This window comes from Marmota marmota, unplaced genomic scaffold (genome assembly GCF_001458135.2).
Source record: "Marmota marmota marmota unplaced genomic scaffold, marMar, whole genome shotgun sequence".
NCBI classification, from domain to species: domain Eukaryota; kingdom Metazoa; phylum Chordata; class Mammalia; order Rodentia; family Sciuridae; genus Marmota; species Marmota marmota.
This window is the reverse complement of record NW_026000241.1, coordinates 15,094,272-15,106,521: the sequence shown is the minus strand read 5'-3', so window position 1 is coordinate 15,106,521 and position 12,250 is coordinate 15,094,272. Positions and strand designations below refer to the sequence as shown.

Below are 12,250 nucleotides of genomic sequence, written 5' to 3'. Positions count from 1 at the left end.
GGCCTGCGGCTGAGAGCCTGTGCATCTTCCGATGAGCTCTACTTCGGTGGTCAGGCCTTTGTCCCTTAGCCTCCCTGCATCCCCCACCCCACCCCAGCTGGTGTCCCCTGGGTGGGGCCCTGGCCCAGCAGGGAATGAACTCAGGAGCAGCAGAGCTGAGCAGCCACCTCTGCTCGGAGGGGCTCGTCTGTCTGGGTCCCCTTCCTGCTTTTGGCCTGGGTTGAGGAGGAGGCTGGGACTTTGATGGTTGGGCAGGCAGGCAGTATTGATTGGCTGGGCTGGTCCCTCCCATGGTCTGATCCACCCCTTAGATCATCCTGGCACGTCCCAGTCCGGCCCCAGGTGTGGGGGATGGCTAATGTAGCCTGAGAGTGGATTTGGTGTCTGAAGTCAGATTACCTCTCCTGCCCTGCCATCTCTTTGAAACCTGCCTCTGAGCCAGCCCCTTCCTTCATCAGGCCTTCCCTTCGAGGAATCAATAACCCGCCAGAAAGGCCCTTTCCACTGTTCAAAATCCATTCCCAGAAAGCTCAGGCTCCCTGGGCAAAGGGCGTGGCCCTGGGCTGAGCTCCGCCCCCCGCATCCCCGGGTGACCTTGAGCCTAGGAGGTGGGCGGCACCGGCCCTCAGCCTCCCAGGGGTGTAAGGCCAGCAGCAAAAGCCTGCAAGTCCGCGCGATGACCGAGGACAGAGGATCTCCGGGAGGGTGAGGGACCTGCCGGGATGCACACCGACGCCTCCATCCTTCCCCTCTGCTAATACTCCTGTGGGGCCTCGACTTTCCACTGCCTCCCTGGGAGATTTAATCAGAAGAAACTGAAGAGGAGCGAGAGAACTCCTCCAGCCTCAGATCATAAACATTCTCTCCAGACAACAGCCTCAGAGACACCATCCGATCCCTTTCCAAATCTCGTGCCTCCTCCACAGCTGGGCTCCAATCGCACCTCCTCCAGGAGGCCTTCCAGGCTGCTCTGAACCCCACAGACTCCCACTGGGGAGCCCAAGCCCCTAACCGCGCGACCTTGCATTCTGCCTGTCCTGGGCAGATCGCTTTCTGGCCCACGGGGTTAAACCTGGGAGGACCTGTGGGTCCTCGGGATCCTTGTCTGCCCCTCCAGAGATGAAGGAAGAGAGGGGACTGAACAAAAGAGGCTGACAAACTGTCACATCAGACTGTGGCTCTAACAGTCACAACTACATTTTTTTTTGGGGGGGGGACGGGGTATATCATCCTCCTTCAGGAAATGAAATGGTTGGAGGAGGCTTTGGTACCTGGCTCCCCCCCGCCCACAGAGGTGACTCTGCAGGGAAGGGGTGAGGGCAGACCCAGCAGAGAAGGTGACACAAGTTGTAAAGAATCTATGTCAGATGTCCCCAAGGTTGTGCCAGCTGTGGTGCCCGTCCCCACAAAGCCTGGTCCCCGGACTTCCTCCCCTATCTGGGGGGTCCCAGGCCTCAGGAATTGATGTGGGGTCTCTATAAATAGTGCCATTCCATATTGATCATCTTAAAAAGACACGGTATGTTCTAGGCCCACGGAGAGGAGAGTTGTGTCTAAAAATAGACTCATTCCCAGGAACTGCTGCCAGGGAGGAGAGTGGTGTAAGCTGTGTGTAGCCGAAGGGGCAGTCCACTGAGAGGGTGGGGGTTAGGAGTGAGGCACAGCACCTCTTCATCTCCACCCCATCTCCTCTGCTCCTGCCACAGCCGCCAGCCCACTAGCTGGTTCCTGCCTCAGGGCCTTTGCACGGGCAGTTTCCTCTTCAAAATTCTTTTCCCAGATCTCTTAAGTATTGGTTCCTTCTTGTGATTCAGGTCTCAGATCAGTTTCCTACTTCAAGAGGCATTTCCTGGTTAGCCAGTCCTATTGTCTCCAACCCCTGTTTCATTTCCTTGATAGCACTCACCAAAATCATCTTCTGTACTTATTTGTTTAGTGATATCCAGTCTGTCTCTACTAACATGCAATAAACCTCATGAGAGCAGTTATTTTATCCGTTTGGGATACCTTCTAGAATCTTCCATGGCACAAAGTAGGTGTTGAATGTCCTCTCCAGGCTCTCCCTCACCACCCCAGGCTGAACTCTAGGTTAGGCCATCCTGGGCTACAAGGAGGCAGGGGCATCCAACCCAGGCTCACTCTGCCACCTCTGCTATCCTGGTAAGCTGATCTGCCCCCTGGCTGCCCAGCCTCTGCCCACAGGCAGCTCACTGGCCTTCTCTTCCCTCTGCCTCCTTTGAGGTTCAGCCACAGGACTTTTACCCCAGCTCTTCCATTCCCAGTTTTGTCACCCTGGATACCTGCCCTAGACAACCCCATCATGTGTCCTTGTCTCTGAATACAGTTTTCTGGAATACCCTTCTCTTACCAGAGCAAGGACTGCTCCCCTGCCTAGCCCCACCACACAGGAAGAGACACTTAACCTGGGCCTTCCTGACTGGCTCCACGAATAAACAAGGACAACTGTATACCCATTGTGCGCAGTTTTAAGCTGCAGACATCCGGCCCCTCACTCTGGGGGAAAGGCTTTTCCCCATGAGTGCCTGCCCACGGGTGGGCTGCAGAACACACCTGCTAGAGTGTCCACATCAGGCTCTCCCTGGACCCCACCTCTGGCCAGCTCCCCTCTATCTTTCTCCTCCCTCTTCAACCATCAAGCCCCTTGAAAGTGCTGTCTACACATGCTGTCTCCACCTCCTTCTCACTCCTCAACCTGCTCCATCTGGCTTCCCTTCCCACCAATTCATTCATTCACCAGAACTGTCTGTGAGGGGCACCACGTTCTGTGGCACTGGGAGAGGAATTTCTCCTGCCAAGGTCAACAGCACCTTCACTGTTGCTCAGCCTAATAGGAACTTCTTTTTAAATCACTTATACTTTTATATATATATATATATATATATCCATGAACTTCCCAGAGGCAGTTTTTTAAAAAAAATATTATATTTAATTTATTTATTTGTTGGTATTGGGGATTGAACCCAGGGGGTGCTTTACCACTGAGCCATATTCCCTGTCCCCTTTTATTTTTTTATTTAGAGAACAGGGTCTCGCTGAGTTGCTTAGGGCCTTGCCAAGTTGCCGAGGCTGGCTTTGAACTTGTGACCCTCCTGCCTCAGCCTCCCAAGCTGCTGGGATTACAGGTGTGCCACCACCATGCCTGGCCTCCAGAAGGTATTTTCTGAAGCCTCTCGGTAGAAAGGTCAGGGGACTCCTGGTTTTCCTGCTGCCACTCTGGTTGCTCCTTCCGGCCTCTGCCCACTTCTGCCTCCATTGTTGAAGTGCTTCTGGGCTCTTGACCCCACTCTCCTTCCTCTCACTCTCTATACCCCATTGGAACCACTTGGATGCTTTCAAGCTACGGATGCCCCCAAGCTCCACTCCAGAACCAGATGAACTGGCATGCTTGGGGGAACAGCCTGAGCACAAGTACTGTTATATACAGCTTTCCAAGTGTGGTGAATGTCACCAGGACTGAGAATCAAGCACTCTCCCTGGGCAATCTAATTCACCACTGTGGCTCCAATGACCAGCCTCTGCTGGCCGCTCCAAGTTCCTACCTCCAGCCCAGATCTCCTTCTGGAACACAATTCCTTCTTGGATCCTTCCCTCCAACTCCCTGCTGGATGTTAATATCTCTCCCAAGAAGTACGACAGGTTCAAAGCAGAGCCTGAGAGGTCAGTTTTCCTTTGCTCTTCATCAAGTTTGTCAACCCAGATTTCATTTGCCCATCCCGCCTCACAGGGTGATATGGGGACAGTACACCTCACTGGGTGAACCGCCAAAGTCAGGGATGGCAGAGATCATATTCCTTAGTGGAGAAGGAAGATGGCTCTGTCACCTGTGCTAACTTGCCTGTCACCTCTCCTTCAACTGAAAGACTCTGGTTGGCACCTATGTTCCGCCCTGGAGAGGTTGGCATATTGCAGAGCAGATACATTGACACCGGGGCTCAAACCCAAGGTCTGCCACTTGGTAGATGTGTGACAGTGAGCAAGTTCTGGGCCTCCAGTTTCACCTTCTGCAAAATGGCCATTATTATTGTCCTGGCTACCAGGGTTTATGCACAGGAGATTCAGTGGATGAGCCTTGTAAAGTGTGCAGCGCATCCCTGACCCAGAGAAAGCGCTCAGTCAATGTTACTACTTTTAGTACCATTACTGAGGATAAATTCCCAATTCTTGAACATAGCTCATAAGGGTCCCTGTGATGGTGATCTTGGCTTCTACTTTGCTCTTTTCTCCCTCACACCAGAGGACCCAGCAGATCACTCAACTAATAACTGTGCTGTTTCACATCTCAGTACTTTTGTACATACTGGCTATGATGGCTAAAGTGTGCTGGTCTCGCCTTAAAACTCCTATTCACCCTTCAAAACCCAGGTGGAAAGTTATTATTTTTTTTCTTTTTTGAGATAGGATCTTGCAAAGTTGATTAGGACCTCGATAAGTTGCTGAGACTGGTCTTGAACTTGTAATCCTTCTGCCTCAGCCTCCCAAGTGGCTGGGATTACTGGTGTGCACCACCAGACCATGCTTGGAAGGTTTATTTTTGTTAGAAAGGTAATCACCTTTCTAACAAAGGTAATCACCCCTCCTTTGAGTGGGCTCTGGGGACATACTTTTATCATTGCAAATCCTTCAAGCAACCTTCCCAAGGATCAACAGGAACTAGTCCCTGTGAAATCGAAACTGCTATTTATCACTGTCCTAGGCTGCCCTCAGGACTCCCTGCTCTTTGGATTGCCTGGGTACCAGCCTCCCCTGCTCCTCCATTCCCAGCTGTCTCTGGTGCTTCCCACCATTCCTTCAAACTTGTTCTTCAGGCTGAATGAGTCAATCCTGGAATTTTTCCAGAGTAGCTTTGATCACCACCCAACGCCAGGCTGGGCGCCCTGGAGTGCATCAGCTGCCCATGCCACACTGGGCTGAATGTGGTTCTTGGCACCTTGGGGCCAGTTCTTTCTCTCCTCAGATCCTCATTGGTTAGTTCTAGGCCCATTTGGCCCCCGGGAAATGGACTTCAAGGGATCTTCACCCTGAGTGGTGCCCCAATCTAATGCTTTCTCTGTGACCTTGGATAAGTCCTTGACTCCCTCAGGGTTTTGATTTCCCCACTTTCACAATATGGTGGTGGTGATAGGGTTCGATGAAAAGTTTTAAAAAGCTCTTTTCAGCACTTTGTCCATTCTAGCAATGAATCTCTGCTCCACACCCTGTCTGTCCCTAGACCCCCTCCACCCCGCCCCTGCTGTGTGCTCTTGGGACAGCAGCCTGTCTCATCCTAATTCCACCTTGCCACTCATTACCACCACTCATGCACACCTGCCTAATTCTCACTGGGAGGAGATGAGGTCAAGGAGATGGGAGTGGAGGGCAGAATCAAGGATCCTGACTCTTCTTAGTCTGGACCTCTGCTGCTCAGGGTCCCTCTAGGTCCTGAGGCCTGGTGGGAACTTGGGAGAGGGCTGTGGTGATGTGGCATAGTGGGGGTCATGAGGTGTGTCTGTCTGGATGGTTCTGTCTTGCTCACCGGGAGAGGTGCTTGGAGTCTCAGGGGTAAGCAAACAGTTGGGGAACGGAAAGCCATCCCAGGACCCCAACAGGATACCATGGCCCAACCAGGCTCAAGGCAGGAAAGGGAAGAGTGAGTTCTGCAATGGCGGCTGCTGTGCCTGTGCGCTGCCCTCCAACAGGTGTCTGCAAGGCAGGCCTACAGCCAGGCCTTGGCCCCAGCCTTGCCCCCATCACCACCACGACCGCCGCCGCCACCCCTACCCCCACCTCTGCCCCCACCAGACCTTGGCCCCTCAGACAAGGCTAGGCACCTCCACTTTCTCCCAGGGGGCCACCAAAGAGGATCAAATAGCACAGAGGTCAAGAGCCGCCTCCTGTCAGGGAGCGTCAATCTGTCCGGGTCAGAGCTAGGAGGGCAGAGAACTCTCCCGAATCTCAGCACCCAGAAATCTCTTTGCTTTCGCAGGGCAGAGATCAGATAACAGCGATGCGGGTACTTTGGGGTGTCAGAGGGTGCCGAGATCTCTTCGTGGTCCAAGCGCCCAGAGATGGGGCACACACGTAGATCTCTCTCCCATTAGCGCTCACTGAGATCTCCTTTCAAGACGCTCAGAGATCTCGTCCAACAGAGAGAATAGCCCCAGCGGACGGATCCCCTGGGCCCAAGGAAAGAGGGTGCTTGGCCTTCTCCCCCCCATCCCCAGTACTATCCTGTCAGCCCCCTCACCCCCGCTCTCTGGAAACACATTCATTGCGCGCCTCATCGCCGCTCTGACCTTGGGGTCTCCGGCCTCGGGAATCCGGGTCACAAACCTAGACTGTCCCCGAGCCTGCGCCAGGGATGGCCGGGAAGCCGGGCCGGAGCTCCCCCTCCCCCGGCCCTCGACAGCGCACAGGGAAACCCGGAAGGAAAGGGAAGGGGAAGGAGGCACCCGGCTATCAGAGACGCCCCCGGGGGATCCCCTCCAGCCAGGGCGACCTGTGCCCCTTCTTCCCGGTTTCCACTCTCAGGAGCACCGATCGGGGAGGGAGCGACCAGCCGGACCCTGGGCAGGGGAGGGGACGCGCAGAGGCTGGAGCTCCGGCCCTCGGGGAGGAAAGTTGGGCGGCGGCAGGCGCAGGGGGCTCCGGCCCGCCAGGCTGCCAGGAGCCGGGGCGCTCGCTCACCTGCTGGTCCCCCGGCCCGGCCCCGCGGTGGGCGGCTGCGGCTCGGCGCGGACTCGGCTCGGCACGGGCTTGGGGCCAGCTGGGCTCAGCCGCAGCGGCCCCGGGGGCGCCGGAGTCCCNTTGGGGCCCCGGGCTGGCTCCGCCCCAGAGCGACGCGCCCGGGGCTCCGCACGTGGCGCTCCGCCCGCTAGGAGGGTGTACACGCCGGCACTCGCCGGGGCGCACACCCCCACGCTGACCCGGGGACGCCCTGCCATAGACAGCCGCCCACGCGGGCACCGGACAGACACACAGACACACGCTGGCTTACGCACACTGACCTGGGGACGCTTCGCCACAGAGAGCCACCCACGCAAGCACGGACAGGCACACACCGACAAACACCGGCAAGCACCCTGGCACAAGCGGGAGTGTATATACACACATCTCCTCGCTGACTTGGGGACCCTCTATGCCAGACACCCATCCACTGGACACACACATCCATTCTGAGACAGACACACATCTGCATACCTGCACCGACATACATACATACATGCACATTGAGAGAGATGAGATACACATTGACACCCACACCGAATTAGACAGACACATCATTGACACACACTGACACTGAGGCAGTCACACACTGATAAACTCGGTGTCACCCGCACGGCTCAGACGTACATCCACTGGCGCCCTGACACACACACAAAGAACCACACTCTCCTAGAGACATGCAGTACAGTACAGAAACCTGCACAATAGTTGATGCCTACATGGACACAGTGACACACATGTACTGACAGAAGCAAACACACAGCCAGACCCAGAATCAAGCTTGCAACCAACAAACACAGACACCTACCCCGACACAAACACACACATACACTCTTGAGCTAGGTACAGCCTTCTCCTTGGCTCATACAGAGATAAAGAGTCACTTACTGACATGTGTAGTCGCTCACTCAAGGACTCTATCACAGGCATGTGAGATACAGTCATTCACATGTGGGCACAGATTTACATACAGAGAAACATTAATTTACACACCCAGGCAGATCAACAGGGTAACACTCAGAATACGCTGGAGCACTCTTCTGTTTAAAATGATAGGCCACCAGGTTTTGTCTCCCAGGGAGACAGTGCATGTCTTCCTGGGACTGGGCCACTGCCCAGTGCCGTCACAGGAACACACCCATGTACACATACATGCACACACACACAGCCTTTATTATTTTTCTAGTAGCTTTTTTACTTTTCTGGACATCTTCAAGGCTCCTAGAAGCTTCTGTTTTGTTGAGCAAAACAGGTGCTGGGTTTGGAAGCCCAAAGGCTGGAACCTGATCTTCTATTATTAGGATTTTGAAGAAGTGGGGGTGGGAGAGTGTCAGCATCCCTTTGGGACCTGGGTGCGGGGCTCTCGGTGTCACTGGATGCCTTATGTGTATACAGAAGGGCTGCGCATGCTTGCAGAAGGGATCAGTAAGAAAGTCGGTCTGCAGGAAAGTTCAGGACACAGGCCTTTGGCTCTGAGTTGGACGGGATGTCTGGCGGTCAGACAGACGGACCACAGATCTCCTGCCTGCCTGTAGCCCCTGCCTGGCCTCAGGTTAGCCAGCAGCTCCCACTAGCGGTGAGAGTGAGAAACTGGGTCCTTGTCAACCTTTCAGTTTCGAGCATGGGACACGCCTTCCCGAGCTCAGACCTACTAGGAGGGAGGAGAGTGCAGTAGAAGGAAACTCCCACCTTTTCCGAGATCTTCCACCACCACCGATGTCTGAACCCAGAATAAAGATTCAAACTTGCAAATGGGCATTGGACCAAGGAGATGAGAGGGCTGGAACAGAAGTACTGGGGGGTGGGGGACAGTGCTGAGAGCCGGCACAGGTGGGCTTTCCACATTCCTCCTTAGGGCTGGGGATTCGATGTAGCCTGCAGGAGAGTTGGACTAAACCAGTGATCGGCATTCACCAAGGATTTAAAGGAGGTGGGGAGAAGTCCATGGAAGGGAAGTAATCAAAGCCGTGACCCCATGAAGAGTCAGCCATAAAAACACATCTGGTGGGCGGACAGAAGCTGCAGAGTGCAGGAAAGGGCAAGGCACCTGGAGTCCGTGCCTCAAACAAGTAACCCATGCCAAGATCTAGACAGCTCCCCTCTTTGTGTCAGATCCTATTTAATTAAGGCAGTGAGAAGAATACGCAGTTAGTAGTTGGTCAGAGGGTTTTTAAAACCTGTATTCCCTATTTTTCACCCTTCCCCTCACCTCAGACCTGGAGTTGGATTAAGCGTATTGTTGCGTGGATCTGTGCAAGATTCTTCTCTTGTATTACTGTATTTCTTTCCCATTACTGTTACCCGACTGCTAATTACCTCCCCACACAAGGCATCCTCTCTGATAGATGAAAGTAGGTCTTTAAGCAAATACATACCCTTGTAAAATACGTGTTGTTTATGCACTTTTTTTTGCCCTGTCCTCAGCTTTTCTATATATGTTTTGCTTCTGTTGAACCTACAGTTGGAAATGTGTACATCCTCAATATTCAGCTGTAGGGCTTCCCCCCAGTAGAACCCATCTGTAAAATCAGCACAAGGAAGCCAATCTACATCTCTCTCTCATTCTCTCTTCCTGCACTTTTGTTATTCCCCTTCCCCAGGATTAACTACTGTGATATCATCAAATTCTCTCTGCTAGTTTTTCCTTGTTTTGATGTTTATTTAAAATGGAATTGTGAGTCGGGCGCGGTGGCACACTCCTGTAATCCCAGTGGCTCGGGAGGCTGAGGCAGGAGGATCATAAGTTCAAAGCCAGCCTCAGCAATGGTGAGGCACTAGGCAACTCAGTGAAACTCTGTCTCTAAATAAAATACAAAATAGGAGTGGGGATGTGGTTCAGTAGTTGAGTGCCCCAGATTTCAATCTCTGGTACCAAATAAGTAAATAAATGGAATCATAAAGCACCAACTCTTTTAAGCTTGGATTCTTTGGATCAGATTTGTGTTTGTGAGATTCACCCAAGATTGCTGTTTGTTGTAGCGTATTTGTTCTCATTGCTGTATAGAATGTCATCATGGGAATCTATCGACATTTGTCCACTTTGCTGATGATGAGGGTTTGTTTGGGTAGTTTCTAGCCTGGGTTCACTATGAACAGTGCACTATGCATATTTTAGCGCATGAATTTGGGTGAATATTTATATGCACTTCTGCCAGGTACATACCTGGGAGTGCAATTGCTGAGTCATCAGAGAGCAAGTGTTCAGTTGCTGAGTCATTGGAGAGCAAGTGTTCACTTGTAGTGGACGTGGCTAGTTTTCCAAAGTGGTTCTACCACTGTGCCTTCCACTAGCAGTGAAAATGCGTTATGTGAATGTGTACTAATTCTGGTTCATCTACATTCTCCAGCACTTGGTATTTTTGTCATTTTCATTGTAGTCACTTGAGTGGGTGTGCAGAGGTTTTACATTGTGGTTTTAATTGGCATTTCCCTGATGACTAATGAAATTGAACACTTTTGCATGGTTTATTGGCCATTTGTGTGCATGCACTTTCCATTTATATAAATGGGTATTGTTCTAGATTTCATTCTTTTCTTATGTTTCCCCCTGAATGCTGTGCTTTTGAGCTCAATCCATGGTGTGGTGTGGGCAGCCAGTTCTTTGCTTCTGATAGCTGCAGAATGTTCCATGTTATGCATCTACCACCCTTTATTTATCCCTTCTCCATAGAGGTGAGGGACTGAAGCTGATAGGTGGATGAAAAGAGTAGTAATTGTTTTGTTTCTATTTTTGTCACTCTGCTAATTCCTGAGGTGGAGGTGGGCAAATAAGCAAGTGTATTAGGGTCTTAGAACCCAGAAATACTGGACCATGAGGCATCTTAGAAGGCAGAGGGAGATGCAGGGTGGGCTGGGGGAAAGCCACACAAGGACCAGCAGACAAAGAGATGTCTTCTCCAGTCTCCCAGCCAGGGGGTCCTCCCCTGTTCAGTCTCTTGACTTTGGGAGGGGGCATCTGACACATCAGAGGCAAGAGTAAGGAGGCTGCTAGCTCCCTACTTCTGTTGGGTGTTGGAACTCTGGCTGTCATGAGCACATTCCTGTTAGGCAGGGGGTTGGAGAAGTTCCCATTGAGAATCCAACCAGCCCAAGAAAAAGAGACACCCCCCCTCCCAATACCTCCTCCACCCACAATCATTGCTGCTACCTGTCAAGAAGCCACACCCCCATCCTTCTTTTTCCTGCCTGCCTCTCCTGAGAAGGCTGTATGTAATGCATGGTGTCTCTCTTCAGTTACTCTGTATCCAGCGTGGCATGGAACTTGAGGATGGCCAAGAGGCATAAGCACACCTCAGCCAGGGAAGAAAGAGAGTGGTTCTGGGAAAACATTGGCTTTCCTGATACAAGAGGACAGGAGCCACGGGATCTCCTGGCTTCCCTCTCCCGGCTCCTTCCCTCTTTGAGCAATGGCAAGGTGCTCAGAGCATCATAAATGTGAGGCTGGGAGATTTTGAGGCTTTGGCCGGGATGACAGAGAGCTTCGTTTCACTCTTTGTTTCAGCAGAGAACTGTAGGCTTCTTTCATTTGCAGCCTGCTGGTGTTGGGTGGGGAAATACCTGGGAGCCCAGTTGCTCTGGATACAGACTGTGTTGCCAATTGTGTTTTTTAGCTTCTCTCCTCCTCCCCACTTTCAGGATTTCAGGAGATGAGTGCCCTATGCTTCTTTTTCCAGGAAAATGGGGATCTCTCCCTCTGCAGGCGCTTGGAATCTAGCCTTTTCTACTCTGCTAAGTTACTGCTCAAACTTCCAAAAAAGTTGTTGTTTTATCTGTGGATGGCTCCTCTTCCATTCATTTTGGTCTCATGGGGTTTATATCTATTAAAAAGAGCTCGCTATCATTTCAGTGAAGTTTCAAGAGGTACAGTTACTCTGCTATCTCTTGAACAATGACCCTCCATGTCAGTTTCTCTTCCAGATAATATTAGGTAGTAATCAGAGGCTACCCTCATGGGTTGTCAGCATTCTTGTTTTATTTTCAGTTTCTGAGCAACTGAGACCCTCTATCTCAGGAAAGGCAGAGAAAAAGAGAAGGGTCAAGGGCAAGGAGGTGACCTGCTGCCAAAGGGGGATGGCACTTTGGTCTCCTAGTTGACGGACAGGTTAGTGCTCTTATCTGAAGGACCACTGCTAGTCAGAGAGCATCTCCTGTCTCCGACAAGCACACTTAGCCCAAGTCAGATGCCAACCGCCTCCTGCCCAGTCTGCAAATGAGGAAGAGCCCCCACCTCCTCAAGACACTTGACTGCCATCTGCTGGATATTTGAGAGAAAAATAGATATAATCTCAGATGACCAGGAAAGTCCAAGGTAACCCAAAGTTGTGATGTGCAATTGTTCAAGGCAGCCTGCTCCTGCCTTTGCTTATCCCATCTCCTCCTTATAAAATGCTGTCTCTTACTCATCAACTCTGGCCATTGTAGTAATTAGAGAGCGGGGCGTGGAGTGTCGGAAGCCTAGATTAGATTCCTCACTTAGAGTCCATATGAACTTGGTCCTTTCTGGACCTTCTTTTACTCATATATATAT

The 12,250-nt window shown here is 52.0% G+C and overlaps 1 protein-coding gene across 6 annotated transcripts in view; it reads right to left on the bottom strand.

The window, feature by feature from the left end:
- Positions 1-6,803, bottom strand: part of Scn5a (sodium voltage-gated channel alpha subunit 5) — a 97,934-nt gene extending 91,131 nt beyond the window's left edge. For all 6 annotated transcript variants that reach the window (XM_015489476.2, XM_048794931.1, XM_048794933.1 and 3 more), the window contains exon 1: positions 6,685-6,803. The gene's annotated coding sequence lies outside the window, so the exon portion shown is untranslated. The remainder of the gene's footprint in view (positions 1-6,684) is intronic.
- Between the last annotated feature and the right edge of the window lie 5,447 nt (positions 6,804-12,250).